The sequence below is a fragment of the Bidens hawaiensis genome, unplaced genomic scaffold (genome assembly GCF_021521415.1).
Source record: "Bidens hawaiensis isolate Kalapana, Puna unplaced genomic scaffold, B.hawaiensis_p1.1 tig00014831_1, whole genome shotgun sequence".
Taxonomy (NCBI): Eukaryota; Viridiplantae; Streptophyta; class Magnoliopsida; order Asterales; family Asteraceae; genus Bidens; species Bidens hawaiensis.
In genome coordinates, this window is record NW_027492310.1 from 249,945 (window position 1) to 269,433 (window position 19,489).

Here is a 19,489-nt window from a genome sequence, read left to right on the forward strand (position 1 = left end):
ACCCATAGGTGCAATCAATGCATTTGAAACATTGAAGCAGGGTCTTTCCTCCTTTATCATCTCATTCTCTATCATATCTATCTCAGCAGCTTGAAGAAAGCACACTACATCATCTACTTTTAGCTCATTGAAGTTGTGCTTTGTAAGGATGAACTTGCAGGCAGTATACCATTCCTTTGGCATAGAGTTGAGCAGCTTGGTATTGAGGTCAAAGTCAGTCATGACATAGTCTGTGGTTCTGAGATCATTCACAATTGCTAAGAACCTCTACAGAATTGATTTCAACCTTTCTCCTTCTTTATACTTGAATCTTTCTAGCTGCTGATTCAATCTCTGCTTCTTGATGTTTTTGAGTTCAACATTTCCCTTAAACATTTCTAGTATTGCATCATACATTGTCTTGGCATTGGGATGATGTGCAACCTTGGTAAGTATTTCCCAAGACAGACCTAGCTTCAACATAGCTAAAGCCTTGTCATCTACCTTTCTCTCACAGCAGCAGTTGCTGCCGGATTTGCACCTTGTTCAACTTCCCCTTGTGGACCATTCTTTATGGAGTTCCACATATCAACATCATTATAGAAAACGGCTGCTTCAAACAAGACCTTCCATTTTATGAAATTTTCCTGTCCATACAGTCTAGGAATCTTGTTAGTAGACACCTCTTGTTCCTCGTAACCAGACATTTTGTGAAATCAAAAGTAATTTCTTTGTAAAAGCAGAGTTCAAAAAATAATCAGATCTGAAAACCGTTGTTCAGATCTGAGGTGTCTGATGCGATAAGAACAAGATTTATATATAAAGATTAAAACTTTAAATAGAATAAGGAAAAGAAAACACCAAATGATTGTAGATCTGGAAGAAAAATGAAGAACAGAGTTGCTGACATCACTTTTCAATGTAACAGTGGTCTGCTTACGTCATTCTTCTTCAAATCTTCAATCAGCAACGATCTTTCCACAATAGCAGCAACCAAGCTCTGATACCACTTGTCTGGTCCCCGATTTCAGCTGGATCTTACTTAATCATGTCATAAATCACACAAATAAATGTGTTGACAAGGGAGTTAATGACGGGTTGCTGTATTTATAAAGATGACCGTTTGTTAAAGGCGGAATCAATAACAAACATACGGTTGCTTAATCAGTATTCAAAGGTAACCAACACGAACAAGATTCACTTAAAAGATTTCCATTCATATAATATTCTTCATACAAATTGGATAATCGATTTAGGGTTTCTTGAAGGAAGGTTTATCCGTACAATACTAGGACATCCATCACACACAATATTCTTTCTTAATTAATGTGTATGTCTGCCCTTGTCCTCCGTAGGCGGCATGCCCTAAAACATTCTATTTATAGGCCTGCCACCCTAGGATAGCTGTCATTCCTTCTAGAAACCCCAAACGTAAATACATATTCATATTACATAATCAGAAAATATTCTAAGTGTAAAACAAGTCTTCCGGGTAGGCTTTGCATCAATCTTCATTTTCCGAGTACGCTGTGTACTCTGCCATCCTTCACAACTTGGTAACATAGAAGTGTGCCCGGGATCAGTTTCCGGGTAGACTTCACTTGAAGAATACTCACCGGGTAGACTTCGGTCTTCTTGACTTTGCCAGACTTTGCCCGACAAACCCTTACGAGCAACCTTGTTCTTCAATGGTCCATTTCAACTCCTTGCTATAAAATAACTTATTAGCAAAGTGTACTCGGGAGTACTGTTCCTTGCTTGAGTTGAACCTTGCCCGATGTTACTTAAAGATATTCATCTAAATCATCAAGCTTGTTCGGACCACTATTATTAATGAATACCTTGCCCGGTCTTCCAATCACTTGGCTTCATGGACTTGGTTAGCCAAAAGCTTACTCAGGAGTGAGCTTTACTTGGATATGAAGAACAGACTTGCTTGATAAAGTGAACCTTGCCCGGATTTACATAAACTAGTGAACCTTGCCCGGCAATACACTAATTTGCAAACCCTGCTCGGATATCCACTAAAGAAGACTACTTGAAGATAACCTTGCCCGATAGACAAAATATCGTACCCGGCTAAGTAAAAGCTTGCTCGGAGGTCTAAGGTGTGCCCGGATCCATACTTAGCGAATTCTGAGGAGGTTGAGAAGATTCCAATCTTCCATATACTTCATTTTGGTTAAATTTTTGACTCAACATTATCTATAGGATATAATAAAATAATATTTTAACTATATCCTCCACTTGTGAAAGCTTATATTTACTTCATATTTGATCAAGGTAAGGGATATACCCCCGACTATGTCTAAGCCAAATAATAATAAAATATTTTGGCAGAACCCCTACCTTTTGCAGGCATTATGAATGAAATGTCTAGGCTTCAGGCGGGCTACACTCCTACTAGTCGGTGGATTATCGAGCAAAACAACAACACTTGCAGGTACTTCGAGAACTAAACCCTTCAGATTGTCGAAACTGTGGAACGTGTTTCGAGAGTTTGTGTGTGTTATAATAGTGAGAATCAGTTTTGGGGTCCAATACAAAGCCCGACCACCCTATTTATAGGGCCAATTCTTGGACCCATAGCGTATTGCGATGGAGTCTGAAAAGCTCCATCGCGTAGCGAGATGGACCCTGTCACACTGCCTTTATTATTATATTCCATTGCGTATCACGACGGACCTACATCTTATTTCGTCGCGTAGCGCGACACAGGGCGATGGCCTGCCTTGTCGTCGTAGGCATGCCACGTGGTACCAATGTAGAGCCCGATCACCCGATTTATATGGAAAATTCAGAGACCCATCACGTATCACGATGGAGTCTTAAAAGCTCTATCGCGTAGCGCGATGGACCCTATCACATCTCCTTTATTGTTATATTCCGTCGCGTATTGCAACGGGCCTACATCTAATTTCCTCGGGTTGGGCGACGTAGGGCAATAACCCTGCATTTTCATCATAGGCTTGCCACGTGGTGCCAGGTGGCCTGTCAGATCGTGCCCCGTGTTGCCACGTGGTACACCACGTGTCCGTTGATCGTGAAGAACACATTGTGTATCGCGTTGACCAAAGTTTAGTCCATCGCGTAGCGCGAACCCAACCTTTTTAATATTTTGTTAAAATATCAATCATGTATCGCAATGGATCTCTCCTTGATCTGTCGCGTAGCGCGATGGGTCTTGAAACCTGAATTTTCATTTTAACCCTTTATAACAATACCTTATCATATTCAAATCCAAAACTTATGAGATGTTACACTAAGACCATGTCTATGAGTTTTTTTTTTAATAAAATGTTTTTTAATTCAAAAATATGATTTTCAGTATGAAAGTTTTAATTTAACGGCCCATGCGGTATTAACATACAACTGACCTTATGTTTTGATGACACGAGGGTGATGGTTAAATTTTGGGTTTTTTAAAATCTTAGGCTAGAAACCTGATTTTGGGATTATTTTTTTTCTACAATTGTATGTCCCCTCCTTGATGGTGTTCTTGGGTGAGTCGGACCAGGAGTTTCAAAATCAATATGGGCGTTGACATCCCGTCTTAAAAAGGCTTACTCAAATATTGAGGGAAATTTCAAACGTTGTTCAAAAAAGAGTTGTGGGTTTCCTTGATAGTGTTATTGGGTGAGTCTTTCCTGGAGCGTCATAGTCAGTATGGAAAGTTAACATACCGTCTCAGAAAGGGTTACTCAAAAATTAGGGACAGTTTCAAACGTTCGAATAAAGAAATGCAGCTATTGGTGCTAACGAGTCGAGCCGAACCCAATCTTGACTAGGCTCGAGCTCGACTTGGCCACTATCGATTCCTTTTTAAAGCTCAACTCTTGAGTAGTTTCAAGCTCAAGCTTGGATCGGGCTTGACTCGTTTACTATTTTATTATTTAATATTTATATATTTAACTATTTATAATTATATATATATATATATATATATATATATATATATATGTTTAAGTTCAAGAAAGAAATCAAATTATTGCAAAAAATTACAGAAATGAATATGAGCCACTAGTTTTATTTTAGGTTTTAAATATTTAAAAATAAATAAAAAATATGTAAATGTAACAATAAATGCACTATCTCTCCAATTAATATAACTGATATAACCATAATAAATCTCTCTCTAATTAATATATCTAACTAATTTAACTATAATAATTAAAAAGATAAAAACACTACTTTAGTTTTATTTTTTATTTACACATTCTTCATTTTATTCAACATAAATACAATTTATTCATTTAATACTATTCTTTATATTAAAAAAAATAATTTACACTCAATTTATTAGCATGTTTTTAACACTAAATATCAAAACAATTTATTTTTTCAATTGGTATGCATATAAAAATTATTGTTATAAATAATAATAAAAAATATCATTCAAATGTGTCCATTAAATGTAAACAATAAATATACAACCTACACAAAGTTATATAACCTACACTTGTTTTGAGCAATAAAAACGTACAACATACCAAAAGAATACAACTTACATATGGTATTCGACATCAGCAATTATATAAACTACACAAAGATATACATATCCTACACATGCATAGGTTATATGTTTTTCGTATGTAGGTTATATGTTTTTTTATTCTTAGAACAAGTGTAAGTTATATGTTTTTTGTGTAGGTTGTATATTTTTCATTGACATTTAATACAAACATGTGTAAGATGGTTTTTTGTATTATTCATCACAATGTAACTACGTGTTGATGGATATTGATATGTTGAGTTTGAAGAAATTGGTTTTTGAATAAAAAGAATTAATGTATGAATAAATTGTATTTGTGTAAGATAAAATTTTCGTGTGTAGGTTATATGTTTTTCGTGTGTAGGTTAAATGTTTTCGTGTGCGTGTGTATTTTATTGATGATGAATTTTGTGTGTAGGTTAAATGTTTTCCGTGTGTAGGTTATATGTTGTCTTATTCTTAGAGCAAGTGTAGATTATACGATTTTGTGTAGGTTGTATGTTTTTTGTTGATATATAATGCAAATACATGTAAAATAGTTTTTTGGTATTATTCATCATAATGTAAGTTTGTGTTGATGGATATAATATATTGAGTTTGAAGAAATTAGTTTTGGATAGAAAGAAATTTTTATATATGAATAAATTATGCTTGTGTAAGATAAAAATTTAAGAAACAAAAAGTAGGTTATAAAATAAATGAGTTCTTAATATTTTCTAATTATAATAATTTAATTAGTTATATTAATTAAACAGATAAGTATTATGGTTTATTAGTTATATTAATTGAAGAATGAGAATAATTAATATTTTTTTATTTAGTTTTAAGCATTTAAAACTTAAAACAAAACTAGTAGTCCATATTCATTTATCACATTTCTTGCAATAATATCATTTCTCTCTTGAACCATCCCCTAGGGTTGGTGTCATTTAAGAACTCTAAAAAGTTAAGAACTCTTAGGAACCCTTAACAACCAAACAATTTTTAAATTTTTTTTATATATTAACATTATTTAAGAGTAGTTTTATCATATTTTATGTAAAGAACTTTGATTACGTATATTAATCACAAGTTTACATATATGTAAAATTTATGTATTATCAAATTTACATATGTGTAAAACAAAATATAGATACGTATAAAAACTAATTTTCAAAATTATATATAAACATACAAAATGATAAAATTACTCTCAAAGAACATCAACATACAAAAAATTTTATAAAAAACGCTTTCAGAGGTTACTTCAAGTTCTTTAATAACTTAACAGTTCTGTAATGATATTCATCCTATATAGATCCTACATATATATAGGGGAAGGTTAACGTACAAATAAAATTAGCGTGCTAAACGTGAGAATCAAGTAGATTAATTATATATACAAGTAGAGTAACTATGTAATTACATCAGAGAGTAATTACATAATGACTCTACTTGTATATATAATTACTCTACTTGATTCTTAAGTTTTGCACGTTAATTTCATTTGTATTTGATCCAACCCTCATATATATATATATATATTTCATTTGTGGACTTATATAAAACATAATATATTATTTAGCTATTTTTTCATAACTATATATTAATTAATAACTATATATATATATATATACTAAAATTTTATAAATGATAGGCTCGTTTATGCTCGTGAGCCAGCTCGAGCTCGATAAGTGATGCTTGGGCTCGGGCTTGTTTATAAAATGAGCTTATTTTTAGGTTCGAGCTCGAGCTCAGACTCATTTAAACTAGGCTCGATCAAGCTTATTTACAAGCCGATTTCGAGTAGCTCGCGAGTAACTCGACTCAGTTACATTCCCTAGCCATATGATCTTTAGTTCCAAATAAATTTCTATGCACGTTTATAATTGCTGAGATCGTTGACTATACTATGGAATTTTGAGAATCTTTTAATGGGACTCTATACTCTATAGTTCGGTGGAAGTTATCATGTGTGGAAAGTTGCAACTTGACGAGTAAAAATTAAAATCACACCAAGAATATGGGTTTTGCTCAATTTTTATAAGGGCAAAATTTGTTAGGGATTTGAGTCTAGAAATTTTAATTGTTTAAAAAAATTAATTTAATTGTTTCTGTCACTGTGCCACTAATTTAGGGACTAGGTTTAACGGGATTGAGATGGGTTTAAGAGTTAAGACTATAGACTATAATTTAATGAGTGGTGGTAGATCTGGTTAATCGTTTGTAAAATAAGCCCGTTATATACCACCGAATGATAACAATTGTCTAAATATATGCCATAAAATGAAAAATAAACAATAAAACAATGGTTAATAAGTGTTTACTTTAACCCACTGGATTATATAGAACAAGAGGGTTTATCATATTCATAACCAACCAACTTTTTTATGAGTAAATCTTTAACGTATTGTAGAAATAAAAAATATATATATAGTAAGTAGTAGGTTTTATTATAGTGATAAATAAATTTTAAGTAATATAGTGGAAACACCAAGTTGGTCCATATTATATCATGAACTACAACCCACGATGATAAGAAATTAGGGGCTACAGCAAAATATAGGATTTGTGGTCCTATTTAATCAATTCACCAACTCCATTGATTTTTAACTATCATTAAGATATTTACGTATTTTATTTGTAGCTGTTCAATTTAAATAAAACGTGTCAATTAATTTGTACTAGGATGCACAATTTTTGAAAAACACGCGATTGATGAATATAACACCGAGCGAGCGGATACATCAAAAGATGGGGTGATACACAACTAATAATTTTTCAAATAAAACAAAACTAAGATTCAAATGTAGAGCAACTATTAGTAATGTAACAAGAAGAATGATCAAGATTATGATAATGTATACATACATATACATGATGTCAAAATAGGGGAAAGTGAATACGGTGCTGTCATACACCTAAACTTAGACAGAAAACCTTTCAAAACTACGTTGTTTTGATTAAAACCCTAAAAGATAAAACTTAGATGGAAAATTTCTTGTTATTTAATTTTCATTTATATTTTAAATTAACACTTAGAACAAGAAATTGGACAAATCGACATGTATAAAAAAAACGAAAGTAGAGAAATTGATGAAAAACAAGAAAAGTAGTGGATTTAAGAAATAGAATTTATGAGAATAGAGAATGTAAGAATAAATATATTTTATATATTTATTTATATGGTCATCATTATCATTTATATGATAATAGATCAAAATTATTAATTATATCTTACTATATATTAGTTTAGTAATTGTTGATGGGCCATATTACCTATAATTAACTAATAAAGGGTTTCCCCTTTGGTGTATATATAGAGAGATGAATATTAACATCATAACCTAATCATACACACATAACAATTTGTGTGCCTCCTCTCTTCTAAAACCGGGTTCCTCTCAAGAACCCTAACACCATCCTTAACTATACATCCTAAAGGGAAACTCGACCAAGCTGACAACCATGTCGTCTACATCCTTCTATGTTGCGGTTACTACTCTCCATGTTGTAACAAGTACACATATAATTATAAGTTTGTCATATTATTCATGTTTTCCATTATCACCATGAGGAATTGATCAACATATGGTATCAAGAGCGATGTTGTTTAATCGGTTCTTCATGGTTTTCCATTAAATCTGGATTTAAACCGGAAAAATTGAATCTAAAGTCTTGATAAAACCTAATTTTGAATTTTTTTTTATGCTTGTACTCATTGAAATCGGTTTATAAATAAATTGTTTAAAACTTTTAGAATCCGATTTCACATTAAAAACCTGTTAAAAATTTATGGTTTTTCAGTGATGTTCTTCGTGTTCATCATAGGTTTTTTGAAAATAATACATATTTTGGTTAAATTTAGATTATGATTGTGTTTTTCCTTAAATAATTGAAAAACACATCTCCGAAGATTTTTTGAAATCTGAATAATTATTAAGAATATAAATTTCAAAATTAAACAAATCTTGGAGATAAAATTAATCTCTAACAATTTGAACCAAAATATTATTACCTTAAATAATTTTTGGATTTTAATACTTACCGAAATCTCGGTCAAACTGAGATTTCATCAAAACCGAAATCTCATTAAAACCGAGATCCCATTAAAAACCGAAAACCTGATAAAAACCGAGAACTCATAATTTGACCGATAACTCATTACTAGAATCGAGAACTCATTACAAAACCGAAAACCAAAACTTTTTCTAATCTAAATAGGTTATTATTAACTAATTAAATGTTTTGTAAATACTTATAACTTAAAAACATTTTACAAAACATAAAAAGCTTAACTTGAGTGAATTTTGATGTATCACTTCTGCCCAAAGGTGATGTGTTACATCTACCCTATCATTCAAGTCTAACTAAAGCTTTTGTTAGTTTTTGCCTAGATGATACAAATGTCTCACTTCTGTCCAAAGGTGATGTGTTACATTTTTATCTAGCAAAACTAGCCCGTGCATAATTAAAATAGTTGTCTCACTTCTGCCCAAAGGTGATGTGATACAATTATTTTGCACACATACTTAAATAAATTATAATTCTGCTCAAAGGTGATTTATTTTTTGTTTAAGTAGAACTTTTAATTATAGTCTATTAGTTTGATGTTAATAATAGACATATCACATCTTCAATAAAACATATTATCCTCACATTAATGATCCTTCATTATTCTAATGATCATAAATATTAATATGTATTATTTTAATATTCCATGACATTACTCACTATAATTTTCTTCTATAAATAACTATCTCATTCAAATCATCCACTTTAAAATTGAAGCATAATATAAGTTTTACATTACAAAGAGTTTCAATAATATTTAGCTCATCTCAGTTTTAATTATCCATTAGGACATGATATGACTATCCTACTGCTCTTTCTAATAACAATCATTCTATTGAAAACCAGAGCATAACAAATGGGATGAGTCAATCATAATGTCTCTTATGATAATGATAATCAAGAATTTATTTAAATAAATGTTATCACTAGAGTTATTCTTGATTTAGTTTTTCCTAAGACTAATCAAAATAACTCATAAGATGCATGCATTCCTTCTAAATTCTAACTATAAGGTTAAATGGTATTCCTGAATACATCATAATGTACATTTCCATGACCCATAAAATTAAGGGTTCGCACATGAAAATGAGTACAATTTTATAGTACATTACATACTAAAATTTTCAATAGTACAATTTAGTGCATTACGAATCAACTATAACACTCAGAAGTGCCAAAGGAAAATGAGTGTGTTGATCAACAACATATGTACACGAAAATAAATGTCTGGTACTAGAAATAAGATGTTATTCAACTCACTACCACTAAAACCTAAAAGAGGATAATTCGAAGGTTCATAGACAAAATACAAGTATTACTTCCAGCTCTAAGTTCTCTAAGGATAAGTCTCATTGGAAAAGTATGTCATTAGATTAGGCATAAGCAACAAGACTATCCATAATCCAAAAGAACATCTGGCTAAAACAGTAGTAGTATATTAATGATATTTAAGTCTGTTAATCCTTATATTCCAATTAACACGTGATAGGTTGAGTCTAGTTATATGAGTTTCTTTACTGATATCAACAAATAACTAACATGAGTGTTGGTGACAAAATTTAAATGTTAAGGTTATTAGAACCATGATAAACTGTCTTCTAATTACGTTTTATGATACCTTAAATATTCTGGAGATTAATCATAATTTAGTATCATACTTAAGCTACAATATGACAGTTATGAGGTTTGCATAGCCAACATAAAGTCACTCTTACCTTAAACTCTCATATTATTTGTTATCAATATCTAGATTGAAACATTTATAAATAGAACTAGATGATATTATATACTTTCATAACTTTTGTTATCATGCAAATAAAAATTTAACAAAAGACAAATGAGACCTATAAAATTCATCCATTAAAACCAAATTTCATGAGAAATCATGACACTGTTGACGAGGCTGATTTTTCATAATCTTATTCTTAGTGATTTAAATCACGTGTTAGATGCCCTAAACATTATTTGGCTTAAAAAATAAGTAGGGTCCACCAGAAGTTATATTTCATTTACATTCGTGGAACTTATTCAAATGGAATATTCAGACATAATTCTTTATCATTTAAAAGGCTATTTACTTGTATCCAATCTGTCGTCTATGATCCACGGTCTTAAAGAGATCCATTTTTATATGATTTCTTCTAAATATTTCCCTAAGTTTACTATGACATCTGGACGTTAACGAAATCTAATCAAGTTTAACATATATATAAACAAATTCCTACGTCACATACATCATTGAAACTTCTCTTGTATTTTTCGTAGAGATATTAAAGATCAGTGGGAGCCTTAAGTGTCTCAATCATAACTTACAAGATTTGCAAGAGGTGGGGGAGTGAAAACTTTATATTATCTCAATTACACCTCTTGTACAAGACACTGCTCCATCACAACACTATTCTATCAAAACTTATCTCTTTAGAATTTACAAAATTTTACAAAAGTTTCATTGTTGCTTAAAGTGGGCAAATTCGGATTTCTTACCAAACTAATCCTCAGCAAGAGAAACTCCGACAACTTATATTATTAACTTGTTTCTCTGTTAGAATCTATTGGTCTATAAATATTGACCCTAAGCATGCTAATTTCTTAAAGGTTTCTAAGGTAAGTGGGAACAGTAAAAGTCTTTATAATGACTTGTTAGAAGTACAAGAGGTGGGGGGAAGAGAGATTAAATTTTACTCCAATTACACCTCTTGTACACCATAGTGCGCCAAATCTTACACACTTAGAATCCTGAAAATGATAGCAACCAAGATCCTTGTGATACGATTTTACTAATATAACTAAACGGTTTTAACCTAGATTACGATTATACGCAGACGGTGCATTATAATTCAATTAATCTTACACATTGTATCCTTATTCCAGCTTAAACTAAACCCCAATATTAATTTGAGGTTCGTGGCTTGCTGGTACCCTAACTGACTCCGTCTTTGTCCGTCGTCCTCATTCCGTCGTTCTCCATCGTGTCTTCATCAAATTTGGTCGTCGTCCTCATCCCATCGTTCTCCATCGTGTCTTCATCAAAGCTGGTAATTGTCATATGTTTCCAAATCGTTATTAATCATACAACATTAACCCCAACTTTATTTTACTAAACGTCAAAAAATTTAATCAATTGATGAATCTAGGAATCTTAGGTTTTGGGGGTTTCTGTTTCTTCTGCATATAATAATCTGTTTCCATTTATAACTCAGATGACATGGTAGGGCAATTGGTGGGGTCTGTTTGTTGGAATCAGGTGGTCGCGGGTTCGAACCCGGCCACCATGATTTTTGGTTTTTATTTTCTCTTTTAGGGTTTTTATATAATTATTGTAATTAATCTTAATATTAATTATTTGATAAACATTATTTCATTAAAAACCGGCATTTAAACTAGTCTTTTATCCGAACTTTGGTTAAACACTATATATATGTATATATAATCGATATTTAAAATATAATAAAGGCTTTTAATATATATATATATATATATATACACTTGGAATATCTCGTTATTTAACATATTGTATAAATCCAAGTGTTTTATAAAAATATTATAATTTACGTAAATATTATTATTTATTATTTACAATATCTATTTAAAAGAAATCTTTATTAACAATATATATACACACATTTAATGTATTTTTAGATTTAAAGAAACAAATCTCTTTATGTAGACTATAAAACTTTTATAAATATATATTTAAGTATTTTTATGCATTTTAAATAATCATGTTATTTATGATAAAACTTGGATAATAAAATATACTATTTAATAAAATTAGTAATAAACTAAAGTAATATTTAACTTTCGTTAGAATGCACTCGATCATCTAATCCCGAACCTCTGTATATCTTTACGAGCATTGTTGAATTCATATTTAATTTCTGTAACTATTCTTTATTAGGATATCTCGTCGTTTTTCCTGAAGAGCTTTATCTACCTTTATCTTTCTTGTTGAATCATTATCTCTTGCTTATTTACTAAGGTGGGTAATCACTTCCCTTTTTACTTATTTTTAAACCTTTTTGGGGACATATGTGTATCTTATATATTTAACTATTATCTAGTATTCAAAACTGCAACTGTTAATCCTTGTGTGTATATCAGTTTATGCTTAACTTGATATTTTCTTACTTGCTTTATTTGAACGCTATTGCTTACTTCGGCAACAAATGTCCATTTTCATGGCAACGGTTTAGTCCTTGCTTGGTAACCAATGTCCATTTATATGGATTGGTTGAGCTCTTTCTTTATGGTTGATTATTTGTGTATGTGCTATGGCTTAACTGTTTATTCTCACAGGAACAGTTTGCATCTTTTTTTATTTGTAATATAATATTAAGGTAGTGTCTTAAACTGGTGTTTTACTCACTCAACATGTGTTGTTGACAAAATTCTATTTTATACGCATATGCAGGTTATCATAGAAATTTAATGCAGCTTGGTGAAGACTTAGTAAAGAATTTAGTTAGAAGAATATTTTAAATCAAGAAATATAAAATTTGTATTGTTGTATGAATTATGTACTTGTTTATATTTTATTTATTTGATAATTTAATTAAATTAATTATCACACCCCCTTCTAGGGCCTAGGAGCGTGACCCAATAGTTGGTATCGTATTTGTAAATAGATTAGAGTTGTGTTAATTTGTGGAAGACTTATAAAACTTAAGGATCGAAAATGTAACTTATATAAAAGACGGGATTATAAACACCCGTTTAAGTTGTTACAAAACATTTACTTGTTTAATATTTACAAACCACCATATTAAGTTTACAAAAATGAATATGAGCCATCGGATATATCAATAGCGCTTCGACACTCCAAGCGCTAAACTTGTTCACTTGCAAAATGTAAGAAAATACGTCAGCAACGAATGCTGGTGAACACGCTGACGCAAAATAACTTCTTTTACTTTATTACCCCTCGAGACCACGCCTGCCTCGGCCCAACGTGGCTTAGGAATAATAAAGTCAAACAAAACATTATAAACTAGAGCCTCTACGCTAGGTCACCTCAGCAAACACCGCAGCATTCGACTTAGTTAAGTACCCGTAAATATACACATAAGGTCGTACTCCCTGCAGGAGAGCGTCCTACAACCAAGGGTGGTGCGATCATGCCCATACATCGCATAGTACCAACTATGTAAGGATCCAGACATACGTATACCACAGCCTGAGGGCTAGGTTTATACCCATAGTTATAATGGTTTTAGGAACACATAGTTCCTTGTAAACAATTTCACATAACAAGTTTGACTCATTTTGAAAACAAGTTTAAAACTTTGGGGGTATATTCACCTTATCTCTTTAGGATCGGCTTCACTCACCGTCCAAGGGTCTTTCCCTTTCTTTATCCCGCACCAATAGTACGAGTATAAATATTTGTTAGTCGGATACACGATCCGGCTTAAGACCTTTAGTCTTATATCTCAATCCTCGATTGAACCTTTAGTTTAATTCTTTATTTACTTAAAAACTTCCAGTTTAAAAGTAAATTATAAACTTTTAGTTTATATTGAAAACCCGACGTTTCTTCTTCTCCAAGAAACGTAATTTTCTTTTATTATTTAAGAGTACTCTTTATTCATTAAATAATATTCTCATAACAAAGAATATATACATATATACTTACACACATATATATGTTATCACAATATTCAACAATCATACTTTCATTTGTTTCTTTGTTATGTTTTCTTTTCTTTTCTTTTATCGAGGCATTGAGTATAACCTCGACTTAAGGCTTAAGCCTTGAATATAATATTGAATTATATTGTATTCATTATTACGCCTAACCATAGTGGCGTATCGAAACTCCAGAGAAATAAGCAGCACTCCGACGCTGCTTTACTTTTCTCGATCAACTTTGATATGCCAACTTCAACACTTGTCAGCACGTCTTTCGGGACTCTTTGCCATTACAACAACGCCTTCTTGATAAATGAGGGTGGAGGGTGGCACAAGCTTTAAGAAATCGTTGGTACACAATTTCAAGGTTCAAGACACGCTTATCGAGGAAACGAGGCACGAATTTCGAGGTATTCTAGTGAGAGAGTAGAGAGAGGTGAGAGCTGGGTTTGGTGTGCAGAATGAAGTGCCCATGGTCGCTATTTTTAGACCTCAAATTGGGTCCCATCGCGTTACGCGATAGGTCCCTGGGCAGGCCTATCGCGTACCGCGATATAGACCTGATGACGCAGAGGTGTAGGCCTGCCACGTGGCAGACACCGCTCCACGTGGCGGCAGTGTTGCCACATGGTGACACGTGGCAGCACATGGTGCCACCGTGTGCCACGTGGCACACGTGGCACACATTGTCTGACACGCCATCGCGGTACGCGATGGGAGTCTCTTCTGACTCATCGCGTAGCGCGATGGGTCAGGAAAATAGATTTTTCATTTTTAACCCTCAACTTTGGAATTTGGCAATTTTAGTCCCTAGACTTTGGAAAGTTGATACTTTGAACTCGAAATTTTCCCGTTGTTACATCCTCCCCACCTTGAAACAAATCTCGTCCTCGAGATTGCTTTACTCAAACAAGTGTGGGTATTTTCTTTTCATTTCCGATTCGAGTTCCCAAGTATATTTGGGCCCTCTACGCGAGTCCCATTTAACTTTACAATTTTCAAAGTTCTTCTTTTCAATTTCTTTGTTTTCGAATCTTCAATTTATATGGGACGTTCAACAAATTTTAAGTTCTCATTGATTTCAACGTCTTTTAATGGCATAGCCAAAGATTCATCGGTCAAACACTTACGCAGATTCGAAACATGGAACACATCATGTATTCCTTGCATTTCTTCAGGCAGTCGCAATCGGTATGCAACATTGCCAATTCCTTCGAGTACCTCAAAAGGTCCAACGAATCGAGGACTCAGTTTTCCTTTCTTACCGAAGCGAACTACGCCTTTCCAAGGCGAGACTTTTAATAACACTTTGTCACCGACATTAAACTCTAACGGCTTATGACGGACATCGGCGTAACTCTTTTGGCGATCACGTGCCGTCTTAAGTCGTTCTCGAATTTGAATAACCTTGTCGGTGGTTTCTTGGACTATCTCGGGTCCAGATAATTGGTTGTCTTCGGTTTCAGACCAGCACACGGGTGTTCTACACTTTCGACCATATAACGCCTCGAATGGTGCGGCTTGAATACTTGCATGATAACTATTATTGTACGAGAATTCCATTAGGGGTAAGTGGTCGTCCCAACTTCCACCTAAGTCGATTACACAAGCACGGAGCATATCCTCCAACGTTTGAATCGTTCTTTCACTTTGCCCATCGGTTTGCGGATGACAGGCAGTGCTCAGGTTTAACTTTGTACCAAGAGCTTGTTGGAAGCTTTTCCAGAAATGAGACGTAAAACGACTATCTCGATCAGAGATGATAGACAACGGTACTCCATGTAAAGAAACTATGTTGTTTACATATATACGCGCTAGTCTATCCATTGAGTATGACTCATTGATAGGTATGAAATGTGCGGACTTCGTTAAACGACCCACAATTACCCATATTGCATTGTGTTGTCGAGTCGTTTTCGGGAGTTTGGTAATGAAGTCCATAGTGACTAACTCCCATTTCCAAACAGGAAGTTCGGGTTGCTGAAGCAATCCCGGAGGCTTTTGATGTTCAGCCTTGACTTTCAAACATGTCAAGCATTTCGCAACATGCGAAGCGATATCTCTTTTCATCACATTCCACCAATAATTCTCCTTGAGATTATGGTACATTTTATCACTTCCGGGATGCATCATATACTTAGATTTGTGAGCTTCGTTCAAGATTTTCTCACGCAAACCTCCAACGATTGGTACCCAAATCCTATTACCGAGTCTAAGGATACCATCATTACCTTTGACTAATGAGTCAATGGTGCCATTACGTTTTTCGTCGGAAATTTGGTTTTCATTGATCGCTTGAGTTTGAGCAGATTTGATTTGCTCAGTGAGATCTATTTGGAGTTCTAAGCGCAACGCTCAGACTCTTTTGGGTTTCTCGTGTTCTTTACGGCTTAAGGCATCAGCCACGACGTTGGCTTTGCCTTCATGATAAACAATCTCACAATCGTAGTCATTGAGCGTTTCCATCCATCGCCGTTGGCGCATATTGAGCTCTTTTTGATCAAAGATGTGTTTCAAGCTCTTATGATCAGTGTACACGATGAATCTTACTCCATAGAGATAGTGCCTCCGTATCTTAAGTGCAAAGATTATGGCGCCTAACTCTAGATCGTGAGTCGTGTAATTCTTCTCGTGTACTTTGAGTTGACGAGAGGCGTAAGCGATCACTTTCTTGTGTTGCATTAGTACGCATCCCAAACCCAAGTGAGACGCGTCACTAAATACTACAAAATCCTCAGTACCTTCTAGTAAAGCCAAGATAGGTGCTTGGGTGAGTTTTTGTTTGAGTATATAGAACGCCTCTTGTTGCTTCCTTCCCCATTCATATTTAATGTTCTTACGAGTTAAGGAAGTTAGAGGAACGGCGATATGAGAAAATTTCTCGATAAACCTACGGTAATAGCCGGCTAAACCTAAGAAACTTCGGATCTCGGTTGGCGACTTCGAGACCTCCCACTTAGAGATAGCTTCAATCTTAGCAGGGTCCACTTGAATACCATTAATGTTAATGACGTGACCAAGAAATTGCACCTTGTGTAACCAGAACTCGCACTTTGAGAACTTGGCGTACAACTTCTCGGTTCTAAGAATTTCAAGCAACGTTCGAAGATGAATTTCATGATCGGCCTTTGACTTAGAATAAATAAGTATGTCGTCGATGAATGCGATAACGAATTTATCCAAGTAAGGCTTGCAAATATGATTCATCATATCCATGAATGCGGTCGGGGCATTAGTGAGTCCAAACGACATAACCATGAACTCATAATGTCCATACCTTGTTCGAAATGCGGTTTTCGGAATATCTTCGGTTTGGACTTTGAGTTGGTGATAGCCGGAACGAAGATCAATTTTAGAAAAATAGCTAGCACCTTGAAGTTGGTCGAAAAGATCATCGATACGAGGGAGTGGATATCGGTTTTTGATGGTGACTTTGTTCAACGCACGATAGTCAATACACATCCTCATGGAACCATCTTTCTTCTTGACGAATAGGATTGGTGCTCCCCAAGGTGACGAACTTGGTCGAATGAAACCTTTCTCCAATAACTCATCGAGTTGTTTCTTTAACTCTTTCATCTCGGTTGGCGCTAAACGATACAGAGCTTTGGCGATCGGAGCAGTACCAGGAACAAGATTGATCCTAAACTCTACTTCATGATCGGGAGGGATTCCAGGAAGTTCATCAGGAAAGACGTCAGAAAAATCAGAAACAATAGGGACGTCTTTGATTTCTTTTGGCTTTGACTCTTCAGTGACGTAGGCCATGAATGCGAGACATCCTTGATTCAAACATTTATTAGCCCTAATCATAGAAATGATGCTAACTTGGCCAGCGTCTTTGTCCCCTTCAATTCGAATCGTTCATTTATCAGGGGCTTGAAGTTCAACAGTTTTGCTATTGCAAATGATACGAGCATGGTTATCGGATAACTAATCCATCCCAAGTACAATATCAAAACCAGCCAAACTCATGGGTAACAAACAAATAGGCAAATTATAACCAGCTAGAAGTATTTTTCCGTTTTCAAGGGCTTCGGTGATCTTAACGATTTCACCACTAGCAGTCTCGACGCTTAGAGTTTTATCTAATTTTGTTAAAGGTTTGTTTAATAGACTACTAAAATTATAATCTATAAAACTTAAATTGGCACCCGAATCAAATAAAACTCTAGCATAGGTGTCGTTGACTAGAAACGTACCGGTTATGGTTTCCGGCATGTCAGCGGCCTTCTTTGTGCCGAGTACGAAGACTCGAGCGTTTTCCTTTTTGTTTTGGCCACTTCCACCCGCACCACCAGCAACAGGTTTATTCTTTGGGCACTCAAAACTCAGATGGCCCATCTCCTTGCAATTAAAGCAAGTCATCTTCTTCTTTCAACAATTAGCAGCATCATGTCCCGTACGATTACAGGACTCACAGACTTTAGGAGACGGAGCGAAATTGCATCGGCCCTTATGGTACCTCCTACATGTCTTGCAAAGTGTTGCATTTGAATTAAAGCGGATTTGATTTGCGCCCTTGCTCTTGTAGTTGGCATCTCCTCCAGTTTTTCCTTGAGTAGCGGTTGTTGTCACCTTTTTATCCACTTCTTTGTTGCGGACCATGCCGCCCATCAAATAACCGACCAACTCCATAGCAGAGTCAGCGGTTTGAGGCAGGTGAGACCTCACCATGTCACGGATTTCCCGTGGCAGTCCCCAAATATATCGAGTTACTTTGCTGGACTCAGGGTTAACCAGCTGGGGAACTAGACGACAATACTCGAGGAATTTGGTATTGTACTCACGGAGATTTGTCCCCACGACCTTATGATTAAGAAACTTTGTTTGGACTTGGTCGGTTTCGTGCATCGGACAAAACTTCCCCATCACCATGGCTTTAAACTCATCCCAAGTCAAACTATACATCTTGTCTCTTCCCTTACTCATCAACAGCGCATTCCACCACTCGTGCACTTCACCTTTGAATATGAGAGCGGAGTACTGAATTTTCTCCTCCTCGGAACACTTGCTTGTGATAACAAGAGTTTCCATCTCCTCGAGCCACCTCACAGTTGTGATGGCTCCCTTGTCACCATGGAACTCTTTCGGTCCATGGTACTTAAAATCTTTGAACGTACAACCACTCATTTTTAACTTCTTAAACTTTTGCCTAACGCCTTCTTCGGCATTAGACCTATGATCGCTTTCTTCATCACGGAATGGTTTAGGACGAGATTTAACAGATTTTGATGGATGAACGGAAGGGTTAACAGTTCGGGAATGTCTAGATTGTCGAGATTGAGATCTAAACGCGGATTCTTCCCTAACCGCATCTTTAATCATCTTTTGGAT